Source organism: Drosophila rhopaloa, unplaced genomic scaffold, assembly GCF_018152115.1.
Source record: "Drosophila rhopaloa isolate 14029-0021.01 unplaced genomic scaffold, ASM1815211v1 contig_155, whole genome shotgun sequence".
Classification (NCBI taxonomy): Eukaryota; Metazoa; Arthropoda; class Insecta; order Diptera; family Drosophilidae; genus Drosophila; species Drosophila rhopaloa.
In genome coordinates this window covers 12,524,712-12,552,140 of record NW_025335034.1, presented here as the reverse complement: position 1 = coordinate 12,552,140, position 27,429 = coordinate 12,524,712, and the positions used below count along the sequence as shown (strand labels likewise).

At 42.5% G+C, this 27,429-nt stretch overlaps 1 pseudogene; it reads right to left on the bottom strand.

Annotated features, from left to right (window-relative positions):
* Positions 1 to 3,613: 3,613 nt before the first annotated feature.
* Positions 3,614 to 5,342, bottom strand: LOC108040041 (annotated as a pseudogene).
* Between the last annotated feature and the right edge of the window lie 22,087 nt (positions 5,343 to 27,429).

Here is a 27,429-nt window from a genome sequence, read left to right as displayed (position 1 = left end):
TAGTGTTTCTAGTAAAAAAATTTCATGGGTGTAATTGAAATTTTAGGGAGTTTAAGTATAGCATGTTGTGTTATTTTAGTTGCACCTCCAACTGAGTTAACGGAAAATTGGTTCTCATTTTGTTTTGGTTTTGGTACTAATTGGTTCTGAATATTACAAATTTTAGGATTTTTCCGTTCTCCGTGGTTACTTTAAAGTAAGGTAATGGGGAACGATTTATTCTAAAAATAAAGGTCTGACATATCTATGTATTCCTGCTGCTCAGTATCGTTTTGCCATACATATTTTTCCTGAAGCTCGTTTACATTATTTTCTCCTACAAACTTGCTCTTCTTTCTTTCTTCTTGCTCTGAGCTTAGTGTAGCTTCTACTGAATTTTGTTGGGCGGTGCTTTCTGTCTCTGGCTGAATATGGAATTGCCGTGGCATTTTGTTAGTCTTTGTAACGTTGGAAGCACTTAGAGGTCTTTTCCCCTAATCATTATTTGCCGGCCTGTTCATATAATTTATATGACGCCAGCGAACTGACTGATCGACCTCCATAGGTACCGTTTTCGGTTGGAGTCGTGGGGGAGGTTTTGGGGTGCTGTAGGATGCTACTGCACTGGCTTGATTTGTATAGGGCTGTTTACAAGTTTTAAATTGATTAGTCTGGGTAATTGGGGTGGTTCCAGTTACGGGTACCCACTGCATTTGGTTTGGGTTATGATAGAGTTGCGGATGAAAGTTTTGTTTGACGGCTACCATCCTATATGGCTGTTGCGGTTTGGGTGGTAATAAGGGTGCCTTCCCTAAATATGAGGTGTCTGACTATTCCTAGCGTTCTGATTCTCAAGTAGACTGCACAGATGTAGGGCGTGTACTAAGTCATGTGGCTCTTTAATGGCCAGTAGTCGTGCTAAGTTTCCGTTGAGGCCTATGACAGAGGTGTCCAAGGCTATTTCTCTGTACATGGCTGTCAGAGATTGCACAGTTTCTTGTGAGTCATCTAAGTTGCCAATTTGGTTTAGAATTAGTGATAGCTGTTGGTACACTGCCTGATAATAATCGGCTATACTATCGCTACCTTGATTAAGAGCATAAAGCTGCCTGCCTGATAATAATCGGCTATACTATCGCTACCTTGATTAAGAGCATAAAGCTGATATTCCAAAGTCTTTAAGTCACGTTTGTCAGCAAAATGCGCTGTTAGGCATTTTGAAATAGCTGTCCAATCTAAGGGGGTATTATAGGATTCTAGTACTGCGTCTGCTTGTCCGGTGATTTTGCTTCGAATTGCTAAAAGAATTCCATAATATTTTGGTGAGCCAATTCTCATTTCGTAAATTTCTAACACCCTTTCGACAATTTTCTTCCATGAAGAATATTCGCTTTTGTTTCCCGAAAAATCTCTAAGTGTCCTCACGATGTCTGGTAATTTATCTAAGTCACTAAGTTTGTGCGCTAATTCTCTTTTAATTGTTTGGTCTGTATACTTGGAAAAATCTTTATTGGGATTAAGTATTTAAAGTTAAGTTAAGTTAAGTTAAACTTAACTTTTAATTTTGATTACTCAGAATTCGGAAGGTTATTAATTAAAGAAATATAGTGTGGGTCTTTGATTATGGTGTAAATTTTGCACTTTTTGTGTGTGGAATTCTAAATTCCCTTTTCGGTAATATTTGTAATATTTTTTAATTTAAATTTGTTTCATTTGATAGGTTGCTTAAAACTATTCTTACAATAATAATATATCTCGACGTTCTATCGTGACGACAGGATCGACAGATTACGGCTTATTCCACGCTGCAGCGAACTCTCCTTAGTGCGGGTTGACTAGGGGGCCTCCTCTGTACCTTATTCACGTTCCCTCCGAACGGATACTAACGGGATCACGGCGATAAGTTTGGCCTGATTAGTCCACTAGGCACAAGTCCTGTTTTTCCTGGAGTGATATTGTGGCGTTTTTTAAACGGCACTTTCGCACTTCCGGGTCTCGGATTTTTCTTTTCACTTCTCACGGATTAGGCGGAGGTTCAAGAGAAATGTCGGAATTTTTTACTTTCCCGAAGTACGAGACGCGGAACTTGTTATCCTTTCGCGGCTTTTAATCAGGTCCCTGTTCGGGCGCCAGTTAAAAGATTGATTATTATTTTGATATAAAAAAATGAAACTTTACTTTATTGAGTTGGATTAAGAACTGATTTTAATTAAGCTTAACAATTATTCATTATGACTACGCGCTCCACCGCTGCAACCGTCTCTGCCGCTGCTGCCGTTTCTGCTAACGTTCTTTATTATTATTGGTTGCTTCTCTTCTTCACTGTCGCTGTTGGCCAAATTTAATTGTCATTGGCCAATGCATTCATGTTATTGTTTTTGTTGTATGCACTTGGCCGAGTTCGATCAACTTTGGAAATTGGCTATTCTACATTCCCACGATCGCTAACCGAAAGGTCCAAGTTCAGCGCACGTGGCTTAGTTCGTGTGAACTTTATGTAGGGCATTTGTTGTGCAATCAATGCCTACTCTTACTTATGTCTGGGTCTTTAAGGTAAGTCAATTGTTTTTATTTATTTTTTTTCCGCCATCCGAAAAAGGGAATAGTAAGATCAATTTTAGATACGCCAAATTTGTGTTATTATTCACAAACATTTACAAAATAACTGTTAAATACAAAAAAAAGCAAAAAAGTGGATGTTTAATAACTTATTTTTTTATACGTTTCTAAAATCGAAGTTGTTGTGCTTGCAGTGATTTGGTTTGATCAATTGTTTTATGGTTTTGCTTCATCTGCAGCTGGAATCATGCAAACATGAAGATGGCGTTTTTATATACCTAAACCACTTAAAACAAGAGAGAACGCTATAGTCGGGTGCCCCGACTATCAGATACCCGTTACTCAGGTAAAGGGAGTGCGAGGGAGATGGAGATATAAACTTTGATCACGCATAATCGCATATAAGCGATTGTGGGCGTTTAAGGGGGCGTGGCACCTTGCGCTGCGTAGGAACTCCTAGAATCTGCATGCAAAATGCCAATCTTCTAGCTTTTATAGTTTCCGAGATCTCAGCGTTCATACGGACGGACATGGCTATATCGACTCGGCTAGTGACCCTGATCAAGAATATATATACTTTATAGGGTCGGAAACGCTTCCTTCTAGCTGTTACATACTTTTGCACGAATACAATATACCCTTTTACTCTACGAGTAACGGGTACAACTAGGAAAAAATAAATGTTACAAAAATTAATTATTAAGAAACTAAGACTCTTTGAAAACTAAATAATAGGTACATAGAAAGCTTTTATAACTGAATACAACCCACTGCGCTTTAATGCCTAGCCCACAGTCTTCAGCTTCCAGCGCAAGAAGATCACGATAAGGGCCACAATGTCCAAGGTAAAGTTGGCTTTAACCATGTCCAGTTCTTCCAGCGTCGTAGTGGGTGATTTAAAGTGGCAGTCGGTCTGAAAGCACCTCAGCTTTTCCCGCCCATACCCATAGGTCGCCAGAGCAGTGCCCTGGAATCCGTATCGGATGTACGAAAGATGTGTGATCCACCTTAAATATACTGGTATGTTGTCGAATGAGACAAAGAAGCCGGAGAACAGCAGGAAGGGCAGGGACATGACCGGGGCCAAGAAGACACCGTTCTGCACATTCATAGCGGCGCCAACCACCAGCCCCACGGACTGAGCCACGAACGAGATAAGCAGACAAGCCGACAAGAACATGGAGAAGCGAAAGAGCTCCCAGGGCTGCGAAGTGAAGTAATATACGATGGACACGTATATGACGCAGAAAATTGCTTGAAATGGTAAATCCGCCACTGATATACCAACGATTAAAGTTTTTCTTCAAAAAACCGGCATCTCGAGCGGGAACGACAGAATCGTAATGGTCAAAGACGTGTACATAAGAAACAGCATGGCAAAGAACAGGAATACCAGGTTGCTCAGAACTTTAGCTCCATCATGGCCGATGTCATAGTAGAGGGCGCCAATCAGGAATCCAAGCAAGAGATGGGCAAAAAATCGCAGATACATGAGTGTCCAATCGCGGTAGCTGAAAAGCAGAGTTCGCTTAAGAACCACCCAGAACTGGTGGAACTGTGACGTCGGGTAGCGCTCCGGCGATGTGATCTCCTCCGTGAGCAGGGCGGTTGTGCAGTTGACGGACTTCTCTACGTCAATAAGGGCATCTCCCTTTTCGTTGGTGGAAACCAGAGCGCTGCTCGCGTTGCCCTCCTTCACAATATCGTTGACCATGCCGTTGAGCAAGCCGTTGTTTAGGGTGAGGTTATCCTCGTACTTGCTGCCGCTGACGTTCGAAGAGTCGTTCTTGTCTAAAATGGCCTTCAAGTTCTGAACTTTAACCAGATCGTTCCGATCCTTCAGCCCGGCATAGTCGGCCGACGAGCGGATGTCCCGCTTGCCGTTGTCGATGGCGTCGACCAGTTTGCGCGTGTGGTCGCCGTGCTCTCCGCAAGACACCTCGATCACGTAGCTCGCTGGGTTGTGGTAGCTAGGATTCAAGATTCAGAGTGGATAAAAAGGGCACCAGTTGCTTGGTGTTTCCTTGGTAGACGCACTGACCATCTGCCAGGGTGTACAGCTGGTCGAACATCTCGAAAAGACGAGCGGAGGGCTGATGGATGGTACAGATGACAGTGCGTCCGCCGGCGGCCAGCATCTTCAAAAGATGTATGCACTGGAAGCAGGTTGAGCTGTCAAGGCCGGAGGAGAGTTCGTCAAATGGGCGGATTGCTGACCAGCTCCAGGGCTATTGAGAGGCGCTTCTTCTGGCCGCCGGACAGATTGCGCGTCATCGTGTAGCGGTGCTCGCTCAGGCTGAGAGTCAGCAAGATGTCATCAATCATTAATGCTTCTCGGGCTTCGAAAACTTCTTGCTGAGCTTCAGATTCGTCACCACAGTCATCGCTTCCTGAACCGTCAGGTTTCCGTGGAGCTGATTGTCCTGCATGATGTAGGCGGACAGTTTGCGGAAAGCGCTGAGATTGCGCTTGGCGCCGTTCATGGTGACGCTGCCTTCGATGCTCGAGGTTTTGTAGCCGGACAAAATATTGAGCAGCGTACTCTTGCCATCGCCTGATGGTCCCATTATGGCGGTGAGCTCTCCCGACCGGAGGCGTCCACTGACACCCTTCGGAATGGTCTCTGCATTGCTCCGGTTTCCTTCCTTGACGCGGTATGTAAGGTTGTGAAAGGCCAGGTCCACCGCCGGCCGCTTGGGCAGGTGCTGCAAGGTCTTGGGCTGGGCGGGCACTATCTGGGCCTTTGGCTGGCCTGCTCCGGCGGTACCCAGCCTGTTGTCATTTAACAGATCGTTTTCAGTCATCTTGTCAATAAGTCAACCAGTAGGGGTTAAAAAAGCAAAATGCACAACTCTACTCTGTGTTTTGTGTATTCGTTGTAAACTTTAGGAGCGGCAGAGAGTCAAGATTTGAGATTATAGGAAAAAGTCCATTATAGTCAGAACATAATACTCTGAAAGGCTCTTGAAAGGCATAGTTAGATCTACAATGATTTAATATTAGGGGAATATAATTTCTAGTTAATCTACTTGGCAAAACCAACTTGAGCCGGTTGTCCGGACTCAGTAGTCCCTTGTGGTGGTGTAGCTACATTTTGAGAGATAGGAGGATCCCCTAATTGTAAAACCACTATGGACAAATCGGAATTCTTACAGGTCCCTGGTTGCGTGCATTCTTCTACGGATTGTTCGGATATCAAATCTTTTTAGCTGCTGATCTTAGCAACATTTGAGGGTTTGCTGAAATCAGCTGCTGATCCGCCGGAATGCTCTGTTATTCTTTTGATTGCGGTTGCGGGGTGTTCCCCTTTTGCTGCTTACCACCAGCTGCTTTTTTGCGCTTAGGGGACTCTTCTAATAGCTTACGACTATTAAACTGCGAGTCCAGCGCAGAGAGGAGATTATCAGCTCGACGAAAACTATATCTAGCAACTCCAAAACAGCTATCAGCCCTATCAAGGCGCCTTTAGTTTGGCGCATGAACGATTTAATCTCGTATGTTTATAGGAGCAGAATCATTTTTCGAATTATTAGCTATTCATGTCGAACAAGAAAAAGATCGCTGGTTCGGCATCACTGGCAACCGGATCGATTGCCCCTTTAGACTAAGCTTACGATATATGAATTCATTACAGAATAAAATGTGAAACGAATCACAAGTGAAACGAAGCTCCACACAACCCCGCATTTTTAAATTTATTTGGGAAAACCGCCCCAACATTTGATCCAATCGAAGCCGGATTTATTTTCGTCGTTCTCCGCAAGTTAATTAATTCCAAAGTTTTTTTCACTAGCAATATATATGTAAGGTGGCATCGGTACAATCACCTCACAAGTTGACACACTCATCCTTGACACACACCACCCATCATTGCCACCCATTGCAAATTTGCTAAATTTGGAATAAGAAGTTGGCAGCGCCGAGGAGGAGAACAGAAGTCGAAGTCGAAGAAGTAGTCAAAGAAGCAAGTCGAAGAGGCCAGTCGCAGAAGTCGTAATAATTTGAAAGTTGTCAAAAGTAGTCGCGAATTTCTGTCGGTCATTTGGAATCTTAATTAATATCATTTACCTGTTCGGCTATATACTTAATCATATTTTTAATAAATAAACCTATATCCTATAATAAATCTTACATGGGGGCTCAACCGATATGAGCAGCCAGTTAAATGAATGTGAAACAATAAACTCTTTGTGAAATTTTTTAAGAAGTTGTGTAACTATGATGAGAACAATTAAAAAGAAGAAAAATACAGCGCAAAAGGATAAGGCTACGACAGCAAAGAAGAATCAAGAAAAACTTAACGAAGGTGTGCAAAATAGCACATTTCAATTGAATCGAAGGAATATTGGCGAAAAAACATTCAATATAGAGGATCAAAGTAGTGAAAACGAGACAACCATAGCAGAGCTCAAGCCGATACATACACAAAATCAACTTGACAAAAGTTTGCCATTAAAATCTGACGAGGTTGACCAAGAATTTTCAGACAAAATGAACAATATAGACTTGGAAGAGACACATCCGTGAACAACGGTGACCTGCAAAATTGATAAAAATGATTGCAGAAAAATGTGAAATTAGTGAAAATAAAAATTGTGTTTCGGTGGAAAGGGTACAAGGTACAAGGGTAGACGTAAAATTGTATCGAATAGGCTAGTTAAAGATAGTTTGATCTTCTCACTCAGGCTAGGCAAGTTAGGTAACGTAGAACTAGGCTAACTATTTGGGCACCTTTCAGAGGCAACCACATTCAACAGATGGATATGCAACCCGACGATCCCTATCAAGTGGAGGGAGCGGACCGACCCGTAGAGCACCGAGAAGGCTCTATGACCAGCAGTAGCGGGGAATCCCAAGGCCACGACTCGGTCTTATCCACCCGCAGCCCGACTCCACCCCCGTTCAGCTAATGGCGAGGCATTGAAACGCCCGAAGGACCCGCTGGTCGCACCCCTCCGGGAAACACCGACTCCGTGTCGACCCTGGCTAGGTCTCCGGACGCTGGCATTGCGGTCAGCGGAGGTGTTCGAGCCCCTAACCGAAGACGACGAGGAGGAGGAGCCAACCACCCCCACGGTTGCACGCCTGGCCCGGCTACAGGTGGACGACGGAGACGAGCCCGGGGCATCGACCACCCACGTCCTGGTGGGCGCATGGCTGCAGGGTCAGGACTACCACTCTCTGGGAGGCCCAACGGAGTCCCCCGCGAGCCCAAGGTCCACCGACGACTCGGACGTCGGAGCCGACGATCGGTTTTGGAGGGACCGCCCTCCAAGCTCCAATCGAACTCGCTATAGCAGAGGCGAACCGGGCCTGGGAAGGCTACGATGGCGACAACCCCCCAGCTCCGGAGGAATCCGAGCCCGAGAGTGGCCTCAGCTCTCGCCAGGGGAACCAGCGGTTTCCCTCCGCGGTTTTGGACCGATTCTTGGGACCCCCAGCGCAGGCGGCGTCCCAAAGCGGGGCCGAGGAGCTAGACCTCCAGCTATTTCTAACCGGCGGGGAGCAACACGAAGTAATCCAGGCTCTCCAGGAGGACCCAGCGGAGGACCTAGTCTGGGGTTTTTCACACTGGATCGAGGCCATAGCGGACTGGAGGGTAGACACCCCGGATCGCCGTCTGCCCCCCGTTTTCGTTACATCCATCCATGCTCAGGATCGCCGGCGCGTGCGGTATCTTCGCCACATAGACGGTGTTAAATTTCGCGTCAACGTGACCGCACGGGGAGAAGACACCGTGGCCTTCCGCCCACTTCTTTAACCGGACCGAAGTAAAGTGTGAGGACGCTTAAGGCGCCTCTCATCTTTTCCACTTGAAACCCAGTATCTCAGCCATTGAAGGCATTATTATGTTCCAGCCATTGACGGTCTCACTATATAATAAGTTTTCAAATATATATTTAAGCTTAAAACCTAAGTTTCAAATATGCGCGCGCGAGGTTGCCATTATGGATCAGCAAGATCGGGGCGAATGCCGATAGTATCGATAAGTTATCGCAATCACCCGTGAACGAGCGCGTGTGCTGTTAAGCGCAGAGCATGCGATTAAGGGAAAGCTTAGTGCTGTTAATGGCGCGAGCGTGCGTAAAGAAAAAAAAGCGTGTCGACGTGGAACAGCGATCGGCTGAGATCGCTCTCTTTCTTTTGCGGCAGCCGAGCTGAACGGACCAGCAGGAAAAACAGCGGAAGGAACCAGCCAAGCCTGGCTAATAAAATTTAGTGAATTTCGCGGAGGGGCTTTTCGGGTCAGTGAGGCTTCTGAGTTGTGTTTCCGAGGTTTGTTTTCTCTACGCAACGCGGACGCCAAAGCTGCCCGCGTGCCCATTCACGTCGGACAAGGTTTCCGAGGCTTACTCTACGCAAAACGAACGCTTGCCGGACGGGAAAATATCCGTCGATTTCCCCGCGCGCCCCCGAGGCTTACTCTTCCGAGGCTTACTCTGCGCAATACGAACGCTTGCCGAATAGGAAAAGCTATTGCCGATCGCCCACGCTCAAGTCCCGCCAAAATCACCGCGAGTTAATTTTTGTCGGCTCCGGTTTTCGGGTTGCGTCTCCGAGGTTTCCTCTACGCAACGCGAACGACAAAGCTTCCCATGTGTTAACTCGAGTCGATTAAGTTCTCGGATTGCGTCTCCGAGGTTTTCTCTACGCAATACGAACGCCCGCTGAACTGGGAAACGCGTAAAGCATCGCCAATACCTCACGTGCACCCGCGCATTCACTCCCAGCTGAAACCCCGCGTGCTAATTTGTGTCGGCCCAGTTTACGTTACGCCTCCGAGCGATCTACCCTACGTAGAGGCGGAAACCCAGGCCACGTGATCTCGAAAACAAAATCCCGGCGGCAACTCCCAGTCCCGTTTCGTCTCCTGTGTTTCTACAAATTTAACTGTAGAGGACTCTGGCCGGACTGAAGTCTATCCCAGCATATGAAAAAGTCCTTACAAAGTTACTCATTAACTGCAATCATTAACTTTTTTTTAACACTCAATACACTTCTTGTGTCTTCAAATGACAGTTTGGCAGGATATCTCTTTTTCATTAGTAGCTTGTACTCTTCTGATCAAACCCGACCATTTGGCTTACAATTTTTCACCACATAGTACAGGCTCTTGCCGCCACTCGCGACGATATGCACCTTTAGTACCACAATCTCTCTTTAGATCAAACTTAGGCTTTGTGTGTGATGTCCTGTGAGGGGTGCACAGGTGACAGATCTCAACTCATCTCCTGCGTCTATTTCAACGCCATCACTCTCTTCGACCAACTTAGATGCAACTCGTTTATATGGTAATTTTCGCAAGCTCTCATGATACTTGTATGTTCTTTTGCGAGTCAATGATTTCAACAGGTGATGATCACTTTCCAGCAGTTCTATTAAATTTCGTTTGATGCCGATCCTCATTTCTTAGCAAGACATGATCGCCAATCCCATGTTTCACAATTTTTGCCTTATTTCGATCTATCTTAGGTTCAGCTATTATAGGTAACATGCCCAAAGGTCTTGCCTGCTTTCCTATTGGTAATTTTAAGGGGCTGAACTTAGTCACCCTATTACTAGTACAATTCACAGCTAATTGGACGTCCATCAATGCATCCTGCCATGAGCGTTCGCTTGTCTCAACTGCTCTTAACATTCCTTTCAACGTGCTCATCATGCACTCCACTTGGCCGTTTGCCCTGCTTGCCCCTGTTGCAATTAAATGTAACTGAATTTTATTTGATGAACAGAAGTCACGGAATCGACCACTAACAAAGCTCCTACCTTGATCTGCAATGATACGGCTAGGAACTCCAAAAAGTAATAACTGTCTTTACTGCGTTGATACAATTTTCAGAATCCAAGTTTAGGGTGTGATATACAAAAACATACTTGGTAAATGGGTCTATTTGTACTATAATGTATTCCTTTAAGTTATTTTTGCCGCTAAGCTTCCCACTAATATCAATATGTACGGTATGCCAGGGAATTTCTACCTTAGGAATGGGGTGCAGTTCCATTTGTAGCTGGCCTGTTGAGGGTTGTGAGAGCTTACAGGTTTTCCACAAATTTTGTGACGTACTTTGACATACTTTCAAACCAATATTGTTCATAGACTTTGTTAAGAGTCTTCTGCCATCCAAGATGCATTAAAGCCTCGTGCACATGATTAATGACCGACCACCTAAAGGCTCTCGGAATCACTGGTAAGCAACGAGTCTTACCACTTCTTTGAATTTTGCGATACAGCAATCCGGCTCCAATTTCATAAGTTTTATGATTATCGTTTTCGAGGCTTTTGGAATAGGATTTCGTGATAGGAAGTCCCACCATCGGTGTACACGTGGTGTCAGTTCTGCCCTGGTGCGACTCGCTTTTAAGGAATTGCAGTCAGTATGAACGACAAATACCATGCAGATAATGTCGAAAATGTTTTACACCATTATACACGGCTGAAGTCTCCAGCTCATATGAATGATATTTTGATTGCTTAAATTTTCGATCACCCTACAGTTGCCGTCAATCCTGTGAAGGAGCATTGCACCGTAGCCATCCGCGCTGGCGTCTGTATGCAATACGATCGGAAGCTCAATTTGTTGTGTTAAAGCGGAGAGAGCTTGTTTTTTTCTAGCATTGGGCTTGATTTCGCCATTTTTAATATAAAACCCGAGATACTCTATTCCTGTCTTAAAGAATGACATCAATATAAACAATTGTAAGGCTCGTACTATCGCTCTTTGAAATACTGACGAAGCGTTCTTCAAACCGAATGGCATAGCAAGGAATTCGTATTGGCCTTCTGGAGTCACGAAAGCTGTTTTCCCGATGAATTCATTGCGACTAGGTATCTGAAAAAATCCGTTGGCCATGTCCAAACTGCTAAAGTATTTACTACCACGTAATCTATCTATCTGATCTGATATCTGGATACTAATAAGACATCGTATTCAAATTTAACTCGCGAAAATCAATGCTAGACTATTCACGGCCATCTTTATTTTTAACTAAAAGCATAGGACTAGCAATTGGAGAGCTACTTGGACGGATGACATTGCTTTCAATCATTTCTTGGATTTTGTCAATAACTATTAGTTTTTCTTCTACACTTGATCTATACGGACGTCTTTGTACAGTCTTATGTTCATCAATTATACGAATTTCTAATTCTCCTGTAGTTATAAATCGATCTGAGAATTCATTTAAAATAGTTCTTGATATTAACTTATCATTATAAGCTAATTCCAAATTATCGTTATTCAGATTTTCTAAGATGCTTATAGAAGTTTCATTATTCACTACATTGACAATTTGATTCATATTAATTGTGAATTTGTTAGCATCAATCATTACACCAAAAGCTACCTTAAGGTAAGTATCCATTACTACATGAAAAAGGACTTCCACATTAAATCCGGAAATATTTACAGTTGCCAATATTTGTAAGTTACTTTTAACAATGTTATCACCTATTCCTCTCAGTACTACCGTATTGTACATCCTTTTTCCAGCCAGCTCGTTGCAAAGTTTTTCCTTGACAAAAGATCATTCGGCACCCGAATCGAAGAAGAAGATTAAACTCTCACCCATTTGCTTCATAATACCAGTTGGCTTCAAAACTGCACACATGTCGACTCGCTTCTCGTTGTTGTAGTTGTTCGCCGTAGTCGTTCCCTTTGTACATGCAGATGCAATGTGACCAGGATCGCCATACTTGAAGCAAGTAACTCCTGACATCTCCCGTCCAGCCAAGGGTTTGTCAGTATGATGATTTGGTTTTGCGTCGTTTCTCTCTTCTCCCTTCTTCTTGCGGCATTCAAACGCTTTATGTCCCATTTTGCCGCAATAATGACATTTGATTTGCGCCTGCGCCTTAAACCTTTTCCTGTCCGGTCCTTGATCCAATCCAGAGTAGTCGCTCACTTGGTTGAACGCAAACGCCTTTAAGAGTTGCTGCAGTTCATTCCTAGATTTTATGTTTGTAGTGAAAACGGAACTTTGCAGCCTGAAATCGATTTGGGACGTGTGGGCCAACACTAAAGAAACAGCTATCTTCTCTCTCATTCCTTTCCACTTCGTCAGCAGTGTCGTCACCAGCCTGCTGCCATATACTGACAAGGACTCGTTTGCATTCGGGCGTCTTTTGAGAACATTGAGGAATACGGCAGACGGTGTCTCGATGCCTTCATAGCGGTGTCAAAACAAATCTTTGAATTCCAGCCACCACATTCCAGCGAATCAAATTTGGGATGGCCATTGCGAAGAATTTCCAAGCAGCGATTTGCTACGCGCTAGCGCTCCGCTTTCCAGTGGACGCTCGGATATGATCATATCCACGGTTTTACACCACGCTGCGGCATCGGCCCCAGGCGCATCAGAATTAAACAATGTCACAGAAATATTTTGCGATGCTGCAGTCGATGTTTTTTTGCACAGTTTTCAGCAACTTTAGGAAGTTTCGGTTTTGTGTCTCTTAAATTGCCTGCAACACGCCGTCAGAATGTTCTTGTGGCGATGGGGATCCCACTTCTGATGTCGGAGAAAGGGTTCTCTTAGCCTCTTCGCGAGTTGTCTTGTCCGTCTTGATTTTATTATAACTTGGCTTCTCTTACTAAGATGCGCAGCGAGTCGCAATTGCTTATGTTAACCGTTCGAAGGTTCCCGAAAGAATCAATTCTGAACACTCCACCACTCTGCACAACTCTATTGTCGTTCTTGTCATTCTGTTTCACTTGTCATTTTAATTTATTGCAACAACAATTGCGCCACACTCGGCTAAGGTGATTATTATTAATTCTCTCGACATGTATATAATGATATTTAAAGGTTTTTATTAAAGAGTTGTAGAATGAAGTACGATATCGCTTGTAGACATATATTTATTCAATTAAATTGCGTTATATCTAAAAATGTTCTTTAGAGCTAAGGCCGCGCAACTGCGCAGCCGGGAACGCTAGCAGCGGAGCGGTCGGTAATATATATATGTATGTGCTCCTCGCTGCTGACAGCGGCTAGCTCGAGAGAGGTTGTATGTACTGGAAGTGTAACCATAGAACATATAGACTGGTCATTTCATACAACGAAAATAAACACAAAAATATTTTTGCCCCACGGCTCTTAGCGGCAGGCCCCGGACACTTCGTGTGTCTTCGGGTTTTTTGCGCTCTCGTTCTTATTCTCATTTTGATGCTCGCGCATTCATTGCATGAGTTCGGTCGTTCAGTCGCAGAGACGCGCATTTTGAAGAGGGTTGCGCCTGCGCTTGAATTGGTATTTATATGTATGCGTGTTCATGCATTCGTATACATGGATGCATGTGTGCGTTTATTTCAATTCGATGCGGAAAGAATATTTTGTCCTTTGCTACTTTTCAGACTTGATACCCTAACAATACGAGCGTATTTATTATTGGGTTAATGATAAAAATAGGAATATTATTAGTTATAGTATATTTTTTAATATTTCCGCATATATTTCATTTTGGTTTACAAATTCAAATCAGTGGTAGCAGAAAATGATTTGCATATATGTATGTATTTCAATTAATATAAATCAATCTACTGAGATAGGAACAGGGCACATCGCAGTCGGTGTCTGCGCTTAGTGGTTGAGAAAACTTCAAACCAAATCAGCTTTGTTTGTTGTTCTGCGAGCGGATGGTGCCTGCATACCCTACCGACGATTGAATTTTAGGGCGTGTGCATTAGATGTTATATTGTCAATTTTAAAGCATTTGCACAAGTCATTGATTATTGAGTTTTTATATTCTGTACCCATGTCCGTAATGAACGTCTTCATTGGACCGTACTTCAGGTTAATTTCTTCAAAAATAGCTTTAGCTACAGTTTTTTTATTTTTATTTTGTATTGGTATGGCTACTTAATATTTGGTCAAATCGCAATGGGGTCTTGGTGTGTTTACTCGTTTTAGACTTTTGGCATTTACGACATTTTCTTATGTACTCTTTTATATCCTTAGACATATTTTTCCAATAATCGTGTCTTTGGACCTTGTCCAAGGTTTTTGTAATGCCTGTACAGAAATTTTTATTTACATTCAAGGTCACTAATTTACGTACTTCATCATTTTGAATGACTTGATATACGTTGGGCTTCGAAGCTTTTGGTAGAGATTGCCTAGGCGATTCTATTTGTTCCTTTCCTGCGCAGGATTTTTGTCTACTTTTTTGTTTTGTAGTGACTTTTAATATTTTAGCAGTGATTTGTTTTAACTCTTGGATGGTTATTCTTGATAACGCATCTGGGACATAGTTATCCTTGCCCTTCAGATATTCCATTGAAAATAGGTAGGTAAGTGGTTTGTGATCTGTTTTGACAGTGAAGTGTCTATCATAAATATATGGTCTGAAATATGTTATTGCCCCATTAATTGCTGCCAATTATTGTTCTGTTGTGATTTTATTACTTTCACCCTTAGTGAACGATCTTGATGCATATGCAACTGAGAGTTGGAGTCCATTTTTGTTTTGAGTTAAAACTGCTCCACATGCTTGCTTACTTGCATCCGTTATTATGCAAAATTCTTTGCTGAAATCTGGTTATTGTAATAAATTTGGATTTATTAGTGCCGATTTGAGATGATCGAAAGCATTCTGGCAATCAGTTGTCCATTCGAATACAATATCCTTTTTGCATAATCTTGTTATGTGACGAGAATATTCGACAAAATTTTTGATAAAACGTCTATAATAATTCCAGAAAGCAATGAATCTTCTAGCGATGTCCGCATCATGTGGGACTGGGTAATTTTTAATGACGTCGTATTTTTTGTCGTCTGGCAAGATTCCTTTGTCTGTACATTTGTGTCCCAAAAATGTTACTTCATGCATAAAAAATGAACATTTTTCAGGATGTAATTTAAGATGTATGTTCTACATTTCTCAAAAACATCAGTTAAATTTTTAAGCATATGATTTTCAGAACAACCGATGACTATTAGGTAATCCATGTAAAGGAAAGCTTGCGAAGGTTCTAGTGGGGAGAATGCTTTAGTCTCTGGAATGAATTTGGCGCAGTTTTTTATTAATCTGACGATAGTCAATTACTAATCGCCATTTTTTCTTGTCAGAACCGGGAAGAGATTTCTTCGGTACTAAAAAAGTTGGCTATTGTATGGTGATACAGAGGGTTCCACGATTTTGTTGTTAATTAGCTTTTGGACTTGTTTTTCAATTTCATCTTTTTGACTATGAGGATTTCTATAACTTTTTATGTACACTGGTTCATCATCCTTCAATCTTAACTTTTGCTTGTAAAAATTTTTTCTGGAAATTGATTCGGTCTCAAGTACGAATATACCACACAACATACACTACATTTGGTAAATCTATCTGTTAATTATACCCGTTACTCGTAGAGTAAAAGGGTATATTGTATTCGTGCAAAAGTATGTAACAGCTAGAAGGAAGCGTTTCCGACCCTATAAAGTATATATATTCTTGATCAGGGTCACTAGCCGAGTTGATATAGCCATGTCCGTCTGTCCGTCTGTCTGTCTGTCCGTCTGTCTGTCTGTCCGTCTGTCTGTCCGTCCGTATGAACGCTGAGATCTCGGAAAATATAAAAGCTAGAAGATTGGCATTTTGCGTGCAGATTCTAGGAGTTCCTATGCAGCGAAAGTTTGTTTCAAAAAGGTGCCACGCCCCCTGCAACGCCCACAATCGCTCACATACGATTTTAAAAATTTAAATATTTCGGAAAAGTAAAAATGCAGTTTTATTGTGTTTATCGAAATGTAGAAGAAATTTTTCAAATCGGACCATTCGTTAAAAAGTTATGCGTGATCAAAGTTTCTATTTCCATCTCTCTCGCACTCCCTTTACCTGAGTAACGGGTATCTGATAGTCGGGGCACCCGACTATAGCGTTCTCTCTTGTTTTAACTTGAATTGTGGGGGAAAGTTTTTTTCTTGGGCTATTCTTACATAACTGTTGTTATTGTTATTGTTTCCGTTATTGGCTCCGCCACGGTTGTTTTCACTATAATTTTCGCGACCTCTATTATTATAGTTATTGGTCGGGTTATTATAATTTTGGTTATAACCGTTGTTTCGGTAATAGCTATTGTTTTGGTAGTAGTAGTGACCGTTGTAGTTACCACGGCCTCCTCTACCACGAAAATTACCTCGATGGACTTGTCCTCCACGTGCGTATAATATGCAGTTCGCGTTGCCTGTCATTTTCGTACTAGATTGTATGTACTTCGTGACGGCATCGTTCATCGTTGTGAAATTAGCAGCTTCTATAATGGTTTTTGGTCTGCCATGCTCACAATTTTTAATCATTATTGTGATGGATTCTTTTGTGCTAAATTTATCAGCATTTTCAGCTGATAAACCTTCATCAATTGTCTATTTTAGTGGTAAATTTTTCAGCAGTTTTTCCTTTCTGCGTTGTTTTAGTCATTTCAGCCTTTAGTACGTCGGATGTTTCACCAACGACATTGGCTTCCAGTTTCGCGATTATTGCCGTAATAGTGGTTTCATTTTGCACCTTTGGCCATTGAATTCGGATATGGCGCTTGCTATATCCTTTATATATGCCCGTTGGGCAAAGGTTTCATCAGCTGTTATAGTCGGTTTCTCTTTTATAACTCTATCGTTTATATCGGATTCTGTTAAGTCCTGATCTGATAATTCAGATTGCATAAGGACGGCGGGAATGGTGAGGTTATTAATATATTTTTCCTCTATTTCGAGACCTGTAGAATAAGAGTCTTCTGTCGAGAACTTAAATACTTGAAACCACTCGGCTTTGTCTAACCGATCTCGCTGGCCATGTATTAGTATACGCGCTGTGTTGAAGCGGGTTAATAATATTTCAGCATGTTTATTTATAGTAATTTGGTGTATTGTTTTGTTTTGTGTTAATGACTTATAAGATTTGTCAAAATCGTTTAATTTACTTAACTCCTCATATAGTTCATTCCATTCCATTATTTAACGGAATATGAATTATTTCCTTGAAACCATCATTATAAGATTTCTTCCAAGTATTTCATGATCGTCTATGACAGATCTTACTTGTACACCTGGAATGGTGCTCAATACTATTGCTTTTTGTGAACTTGAGCAATGTATTATATTAATGGAGAGAAGTCTAATTTATACATTTCCATATTGGTATAATATATTCGAGCTCTAATATGCTCTTCGGGGTCGTTGAGACCAATGTCAGAATCCTTTCACGGAAATTTGGTTCCCTAATGGAAACCTTCTGTATTAATTTTAATGTGTTCATATTTATTCAACAAAATAACTCAACAAAAATAAACAAAATGTTGGAAATTATTGTATTGTATTTGAAACACGATTTTCCTTTTTATTTTAATTTAATTTGTATACCCTTGCAGAGGGTATTATAATTTTGGTCAAAAGCTTGTTACGCAATGAAGGAGACGTTTCCGTCCCTATAAAGTATATATATTCTTGATCAGGATAAATAGATGAGTCGATATAGCCATGTCCGTCTGTCCGTCCGTCCGTCCGTCCGTTTGCGAACTCAGTTTAAAAGCTAGCGATCTGAAACTTTCACACTCGTCCTAAAACAAGTGTACGCAGATCAAGTTTAAAAACTCCCTTAGGAACAATCGGATATAACTTGCAAGAATGGAAGATATTTCGCGCAGCGTAAAGCTATTTACATAAATCTTTCCAAATCTTATTTTTTTATGCATACCTTGATCAGGGTAAAAGCGCTTGGCGATCGGACGTCTATATCCTATAGCTCCCATAGGAACTATAGGGTGAAATCGGTCAAAATTTGATGATTTTCAGAATATTTCGCGCAGTGTGTAAGCTACTGACATACATTTTTCCAAGTCTTATTTATTTACGCATATCTTGATTAGGGTAAAAGCGCTTGCCGATCGGACGTCTATATCTTATAGCTTCCGTAGGAAAAATTGTTAAAGGCTGCGAAAGTATCACTTTTTTTTTGTATTTTTACACTTTTTTTTTTTTTTTTGTTAACTTTTCTTTTATTTATTGAATCTTCTCTTAATTTTGAGACTAACAATAAGTTTACGAATCTTAACGTTAAAATTTAACTAACAGTATAATAAGATTACATTCTGGTTCCCCGTGCCTCAAGTTGGTCGCTGGGTGGGTAAGTCATTGCGACGAAGGCGTTATTGGTTGATCAACCTTGTAAGACCTCTCGCCAGGTGGTTAGAATGCAACGATAGCTTGGTAAAGTACTTTTCCTTCTGTTCTGCGATCACTTCTTTGACTGGTAGAATGTTTAAGTCGCAATGTATGTTTTCGTTGCGAACGTACCACGGTGCGCCGGTGATTGTTCTCAAGATCTTCGACTGAGCTCGCTGGACTATGTCAATATTGCTATTGCTGGCATTCCCCCATAACTGAGAGCCGTACATCCATATAGGTTTTAATACCGAGTTATACAGCAGGACTTTATATTCAAGACTAAGGGGAGACCGAGCGTTGATAAGCCAATGAAGGCTACTGGCTTTTAGCTTAAGGTGTGTTCTTTTGGCTTTAATGTGCCGGCGCCATGTGAGTCTTCTGTCGAGGTGTACTCCTAGATATGTCACTTCGTTTGCTTGCGGGAGTAGAGTATGGTTTAACATGAGCGGCGGACAGTTTTGCCTGTTCAGGGTGAACGTAACGTGCTTGCATTTTTGTTCGTTCACTTTAATTCGCCAATCTGAAAGCCACTTTTCTACATCGACCAGATGAAGAGCGAGCTGCGCAGTTGCTTGCATCGGGCATTTTGAGCGGCTGAGAATGGCTGTATCATCAGCAAACGTAGATGTTGTTAGTCGTGTGCTTGTTGGGATGTCTGCTGTGTAGAACATATAATGTTGGCCCGAGCACGCTTCCTTGAGGAACTCCAGCTCCAATAGTGAAATCGTCAGTTATAGCAGTGTTGAATCGAACAGCAAATTTTCTGTCGTAGAGGTAAGACTCTAAAAGCTTATGGGTGTTGTAGGGGAGCATTGTCTTGATCTTGTACATTAGACCTTCTAGCCAAACTCTATCAAATGCTTGAGAGACGTCTAAAAATATGGCAGTACATTACTCTCGTTTTTCGAACGCGTTCGGAATTTCTGATGTTATCCGGTTTACCTGCTCAATTGTTCCGTGCTTTTCACGAAACCCAAATTGATGTGACGGAATTCCTTCCTGGATTCTTAGGTATGTGTTTATCCGAGTCAATACGCATTTTTCAAAGAGTTTAGATAAGCATGAGAGTAGGCTTATAGGTCTATACGACGTTGGAATTGTGTGGTATTTTCCTGGCTTTGCTATCATTATTATAATCGACTTTTTCCATCTCACTGGAAAGTGGCCAAGTTTTGCGATGGCATTAAAAAGCTGGGTGATAGTGCAAACGGCGCAATATGGGAGCTCAATAATCATTTTGGGAGCTATGAGGTCGCAGCCCGGGGATTTTTTCGGATTCAGCTGATTTTTGATGATGTTAACGATTTCGTTTGGGCGAAACTCAATTGGTTCATGTTGAAGCTGAGGCTCATGTGGTAAAGTCGGCAAGGTGAACGCACTAGTGGCAGGATTTGGTTGAAAGACATTTTTAAGGTGGTTGGCAAACGTCCTGGCTCTGTCTGCATCGCTGCGCGCCCAGCCGCCTGTGGGATTTCTAATAGGCATCACGGTTACTTTCGGTGAGCTTAGAGTAGGGTGAGCTCTCCATAGTGAGTGTTTTGTACTAGATGTTGACAATTGCTCTATGTAGCGTCGGTGGACCTGTGCTTCTTCTTGCTGTTAAGCTTTTGTGAGTTGACGTGAGGCATATTTTAAGCTTTGCCTAGCAGAAGGTGATCTGTGGAGTTGCCACTCTCGACGTAAGCGTCGCTTTTCGAGGACGAGCTGTTCTATTTGTAGATTTGTCTTCTTTTGGTTGCTTTGTGTACTTGTAGTTTGGGTCGTTGAAACTCGAGCTGCAGAGACGAGTACAGACTCCAGTGTATTAACAAATCTGTCTACGTCGGCTTCATCGTTGAGATGAGGACTTAGCTCAATGTGTGAGCTAATGTATTTCTTGTACTTAACCCAATTGGTTTTCTGAGATGTCAATTTAAACGATTGCTCCAATGCGCCTGGATGTCGGAGTAGAATAAACAGGACAGGTGAGTGATCCGATGAAAGATCCGAGAGGCATTCGGCGCTTTTCAAATTTTTAGGAATGTTTTTGGTAATTGCAAAGTCTATTAAATCGGGTAGTTTCCTTGGGTCTGCCGGCCAGTATGTTGGTCTGCCAGGAGAAACATAGTCCAGCTTGTTCTTGGCTTTTATAACTGCATTTTAGAGTTGTTTTCCTTTTGGAGTCACAAGACGTGATCCCCAGTGTGTGTGCTTGGCGTTGTAGTCCTCTGCTGCTATGAAGTGGTCTCCTAGTGAGTTCAAAAACTGCATAAACTCATCTTCAGCTATAGTGAAGCGAGGGGGGCAGTATACGGCGGCTAGTGTAAGTTGGTTGCCAGTATTTATTTGTATATTTATAGATGTGGCCTGTAGGTAATTTTTAGCAAATTTGTTATGATAGTGGTGCTTAATACGGCTTCTGATTAGAATTCGAGTCCCACCATGTGCTTTACCATCTGGATGATTTGTGCCGTAGAATGAATAACCTCGTAGTTGAAAATTGTATTTGTTTGTAAGGTGTGTTTCTGAAAGCATCATTACGTCGATATGGTTGTCGAGAAGGAATTGAGCTAACTCAAGTTTATGCTGTGAGACGCCGTTAGCGTTCCACGTAGATTTTTTTAGGGAAGTCATTATTTGGATTGTTGTGAAACCAGCATTTGAATCAATAGATTTTGGTTTCGCATTAAATCTTGCATAGTTGTGCGCATAAACGACATAAACTCCGTAAGGCTTTGCTGCAGGCTGTATATCATATCTTCAAAGTTGCTTTTTGACTGCTCCGGGAGTTGTTGCTGCTAAACCGTGTTCGTTTCTTGGTATGCTGATTGCAGAAATGAACTTTTTGAAACAGGGTTAGCCAGTCCTGATTTTAAAGCGCTTGCGTAAGTCACATTTTTATCAGAGTTTAAGGGTCCTAGTGAGGATCTGGCTGCACCCGAGAAGAAGACTTCAGGGTTTGATCTGGAAGCTGTCATCTGTTTATTTTGGGTGCGGGCGGCAGTTCCTCTCTGGTGGATGCGACTTTTCAGCTCCTTATAAACAGGGCAGCCTCTGTAGTTAGCAGTGTGATTGCCACCGCAGTTGCCGCACTTTTTCGAGTTGCAGTCATCTTTGCTCGCCGGGCAGTGTGCGGAGTCATGAAGATCTCCACAAACTACACACACCGGGCGCAGTTTACAGTATGACCTTGTATGGCCATATTCTTGGCAGTTCGCACATTGTACCGATCCATTGCGTTTGTGCGGTTCCTCAACTGTAATTCTGCGGTGCAGCAGGAACTGAAGATTATAAATGGGGTGCACTTCCTATTTCTTTAGGGGCTTACTTTCTGGTTCGAGCTCAACCTTAAAGAGTGGCTGCGGCTTTCTATCCCTGTTAAGGATGTTGAAGACTGTCTTAGCGTTAAATCCCTTCTCTTGAAGTGCCTTTGTTATCTCTGCAGGCGTTACGTCGGACTCTATGCCCTTAAGTACGACTTGCAGGCCCTTGCTACTTTTTATCTGATACGTGTAAAAGTTATTTTTATTTTCGGAAAGATATTTCGATAATACTCTGTAATTATCTTCAGACTTCATTTGAACCTTTGTTTCCTGGATGTTGCCCTTTACTAGAGGTATTATGTGGAAGTTATCCTTTCCAATAAGCTCGATAATTTTGTTGACAAGAACATTGGAACTTTTTTCTCGAATATAAATAGGCGGAGGTTTTGGCTTCCTTTTTTCAACGTCATAGGCGTCTTCCAAGATTTTAAATCGGTTTGAGTTCGTGGGCGTTTCTATTCCAGCTAGGCTAGCATTGTTACGGGTTATTTTGCGTTGAGAATTTAGAGGGCTCAGCTTCCTTTTGATTTGGATGTAGCGATCCATACCAGTCTGCGCAGCCGGCTTAGCACATTCATTGGTTTTGTTCTGTGTTTCGGGCAGCGCAGCGGCAGACGTATTAATATTTGCGCTGCTAGCTGATGATGTCATTAAACGCGCAGTCGATTGCAGTTGTTGTTGTAGTTACAGTTGACGTTGTTAAAGAAATTGCGGTGCTAGTTACTGCTGATGAGCTTAGGTTATTGCATACCTGCATTGGAGCACTTTCAGCGCTCTTTGGCCGCAGAGACGCCGATGGTAGCGAGGGGGAGCAAGAACGAGCTCTCTCGCTCGCTACGTTTAAGAACTCGGTCAAGTTGGGGGTAATTGCCCGCGCTTGATCAGAGCTTGCATTATTTTCGGTTGCTTTAAAAGAGAAGTACGCGTTATTTCTTTGTACTGAGAGCAGTCTCTCGCCTTGCTCACGTTGACGTTGTGTGCGAACGTCGTTCAGACTCATTGTATTCGTGGTAAAGTTAATTAGAGTTTTAAGTGTTAAGTTTTATATTAATTAAATGACCAATCAATATAAACATTCGCGATTTCATCGCAGAAAGCGTCCTTTCGCGTTACAGTAGATTTATGAAATCGGTCACTGCACTTTTGTGATTTTATTGAATACTTTTTCCCGGAGCACAATAAATACACGTCTGCATGCGACGACGGTTTGACGGTTTAAACCCTTGCAGAGGGTATTATAATTTTGGTCAAAAGTGTGCAACGCAGTGAAGGAGACATCTCCGACCCTATAAAGTATATATATTCTTGATCAGGATCGCATCTTGAGTGGATATAAGTATGTCCGTCTGTCTGATTCTACGCGAACTAGTCTCTCAGTTTTAAAGATGTCGAATTGAAACTTTGCACACACCCTAATTTCCTTTGCACGCAGTATATAAGTCAGAACGGCAGGGATCGGCCGACTATATCCTATAGTTGCCATTTAACTGATTGATCGGAAATGCCATAACTTTGGTGTTTGTAAAGTTAGGAAGTAGGGATCTCCTATGGGTTTTATTTTTGGCCAATCAATCCGACCTACCAAATTTCATAAGGATAGGCCGACTATATCCTAAAGCTGCCATATAACTGAATGATCAGAAATGACATAACTTTGGTGTTTTTAAGGTAAGAAGTTGGTATTTTTATGAGTGTTAAGAATGCATCATATAAATAATTTTGGAGAATATAATTTACAGAATATTCTGTAAGGATATTTCAACTTCGGCTCCGCCCGAAGTTAGCTTTCCTTTCTTGTTTTTCTTTAAATCTTCTGTTATTTCTTTTTTTTTTTTAATATATGCTTTATTTATTGAATCTTCTCTATATGAGACTAACAATAAGTATATCAAATCTTAAGAATATAACTTAACTTACAGTCATGTAGACTGAATTTAGACTAACGGGCCCTAATATTTATTGCTGGGCTGGTAGATCGTTACGATGCAGACGAGTTCTGTTCGAAACCCGTCTTAGGTTCCTTGCGAGATTATTTGGGTGCAGTGTAAGCTTGTTATGGTAGGCCGCTTTCTGCTTTGCTATTTCATCTTTGACCGGTGGTATGCCCAGATCCCTGTGGATGTTTTCGTTCCGAACATACCATGGTGCCCCAGTGGTTGTTCGGAAGATTTTTGATTGTGAGCGCTGTATGATGTCAACGTTGCTGTTGCTCGCGTTCCCCCAGAGCTGGGAGCCGTAGGTCCAAATGGGCCTAAGGGTGGAGTTGTAGAGAAGAACTTTAAAGTCCAGACACAGGGATGATCGAGAATTTATAATCCAGTGTAGGCTGCTAGCTTTAAGTCTGAGATGTACTTTCTTGCATTCAATGTGCCTCCGCCAGGTTAGGCGTCTGTCGAGGTGGACGCCGAGATATGTTACATCGCTGGCTTTGAGAATCTGCGTACTATTCAAAGTTAGCGGGGGGCACGATTGTCTGTTAAGGGTAAACGTTATATGTTTACACTTTTGTTCATTAATTTTGATTCGCCAGTCTGATAGCCACTTTTTAACTACCACCAAATGATCAGCCAGTTGAGCTGTTGCTCTAGTTGGGCATCTCGAGCGGCTCAAGATTGCGGTGTCGTCAGCAAATGTGGACGTAGTCAGCCTCTCGTTCGTAGGGATGTCTGCTGTGTATAGGACAAACAGGGTAGGGCCCAGGGCGATACCTTGTGGGACTCCGGCTTCAATGTTATACTCGTTGGATGTCGTTGTATTGCATCTAACCTCAAAGACTCTGTGGTAGAGGTACGACTTAAGTAACTTATGAGTGTTTTCTGGCAGTAATGTTATGATTTTATGCATAAGGCCTTCAAGCCACACTCGGTCGAATGCCTGAGAGACGTCGAGGAATATCGCACTTCAATATTCCCGATGTTCGAAGGCTGTACGAATTTCTGAAGTTATCCGGTTGACTTGCTCGATGGTTCCGTGGCTTTCACGAAACCCGAATTGATGTGCCGGGATTAAGTTTTGTTCTCTTAAATATGGTGTAATGCGCGTGAGCAGGCATTTTTCCAGTAATTTGAACAGGCACGATAGTAAGCTTATTGGCCTGTACGATGAGGGAATTGTGTGGTCTTTCCCAGGCTTCGGTATCATTATAACCACGGACTTTTTCGATTTTTTAAGGTAATAGCCAAGTTTTGTGATCCCGTTAAATAGCATGCATATAACATCCACAGTTTGGAAGTTCAATTATCATTTTTGGGGTTGTTAGGTCGCCCCCTGGAGCCTTTTTCGGTTTTATTTGCTTCCTAATGACGTTAGCAATTTCAGGTGCTTGAAACAAAATCGGGTTAATTGCAATTTCAGAGCTAAGCGGCGGTAGTTGAAGAGAGTTTGTGGCGGCGTTCGGCTGAAATACATTTCGTAGGTGTAAAGCAAATGTTTCGGCTCTGTCTTCGTCACTGCAGGCCCAAGTACCCGAGGAGTTTCTAATCGGAGTGACTGATTCTATCGGAGAGCTTAAATTTGGGTGAGCTCTCCACAAAGGATGCTTTGTACTGGTCGGCGACAGTTCCTCGATGTACCGGCGCTGCGCAAGCTCCTCTTCTTGCTTGAGGGTTTTGGTGAGTCTGCGGGTGGCATCATTATAGAGTTGCGTCGAATGGGGCGATCTGCAGGATTGCCAAACGCGTCGTAGACGTCGTTTTTCCCGAACCAGTTGTTCGATTTGCAGATTAGTTTTGTATTGGTTGCTACGCACGATTGTCTCTTCTGGTGTTCAGATTTTGGCTGCTGCCACGAGTACTGACTCCAGGGCATCAGCACAGAAGTCGATGTCGTTCTCTATGTTTAACTGTGGTGTTAGTTCAATGTGGGAACATACGTACTTTTTGTACTTTAGCCAGTTAGTTCTAGTCGAGGTCAGCCTGAAGGGGTGCTCGATTACTTTCGGGCTTTGAAGGAGAGTTATTAAAACAGGCGAGTGGTCCGATGATAAGTCCGATAGCGATTTGGCGCTTACTAAATTTCTGGGGATGTTCTTGGTCACAGCGAAGTCAATTAAGTCCGGGAGTTTTCTGGGGTCAGCTGGCCAATATGTGGGGCTGCCAGGGGAGACATAGTCGAGTTTGTTGCTAAAATTTATGATTGCTTTATACAGTTGTCTTCCTTTGGGCGTCACGAGTCTTGATCCCCAGTGCGTGTGCTTGGCGTTGTAGTCTCCTCCTGCTATAAAGCGATCTCCGAGTGAATTGTAGAAGTCCAAGAATTGCTCTTCAGTTATTGTAAAACGAGGTGGGCAATAGACAGCGGCTATAGTGATACTGCCGTTGCCTGCTTGTAGTTTTATAGATGTAGCCTGCAAATAATTTGTTGCAAACCTCTGGTGAAAGTGGTGCTTAATGCGTTCCCTGATTAGGATTCCAGTTCCTCCGTGAGCCTTAGCGTCCGGATGATCTGTGCAGTATGAAGTATAACCTCTTATTTGGAAGTTGTATTTACTTGTGAGATGCGTTTGTGCCAGAAGCATTACATCAATTTCATTTTTCATTGAGGAATTGAGTTATTTCAAGTTTGTGCCGTGAAACGCCATTGGCATTCCACATGGATATTCGAAGACAAGACATTGATTATTTAGATTGTTGGGATGTGAGCAAATTTATTAAAATGTTTTGATTTTGCATAAGGTTTGTCATTGTTGTTTTCATTAAGGACATAAATTCCATCATGCCCTGTTGTAAAGTCAGCATCATGGTTTCCATGCTGTTTGGTATTTGTCCTGTTGCTTGCTGAGGTGTTATTATATTTTGCTCAGAGCATTGAGCTTGTGGGAACCCCGTTTGATTGGCAAGTCCTGATTTTTGGGCACTCGCGTATGAAACTCCCCCATTTGTGTTGGGGGGCCCAAATGAAGATCTGGCTGCTTTCGCAAAGAAAACATTAGGTGTGGTTTGGGATTGCACGTACGCATTTCGTGCATTCTGGGAGCGTGCTTGTTTTGCTTGTTGAAACTGACTCTTCAGCTCTTTATAGACCGGGCAGCCTCTGTAGTTTGCGGTATGGTTATCTCCACAGTTAGCGCATTTTTTGTCTTTGGGTCTTCTTTGCTTGCAGGGCAAGGTTCGGATTTGTGGAAGCCACCACAAGCTACGCAGACTGAACGAAGCCCGCAGTTGTTTGTGGTGTGTCCATACTCTTGGCAGTTTGTGCATTGCAGCGGGCCATTCCGCTTATGTGGTTCTTCAACAGTAATCCTTCTGTGCAACAGGAATTGCAGTTTATAGATCGGGTGCACTTCATTTTTCTTCAAGGCTCTGCTTTCTGGCTCCAGTTCGACCTTAAAGAGTGGTTGCGGCTTTTTATTTTTGTTGATAATATTAATAATATTTTTGGAGAAGAATCCTTTTTCTTTCAGTGCCTCTTTTACCTCATTGGTGGATACGTCGTGCTCTATGCC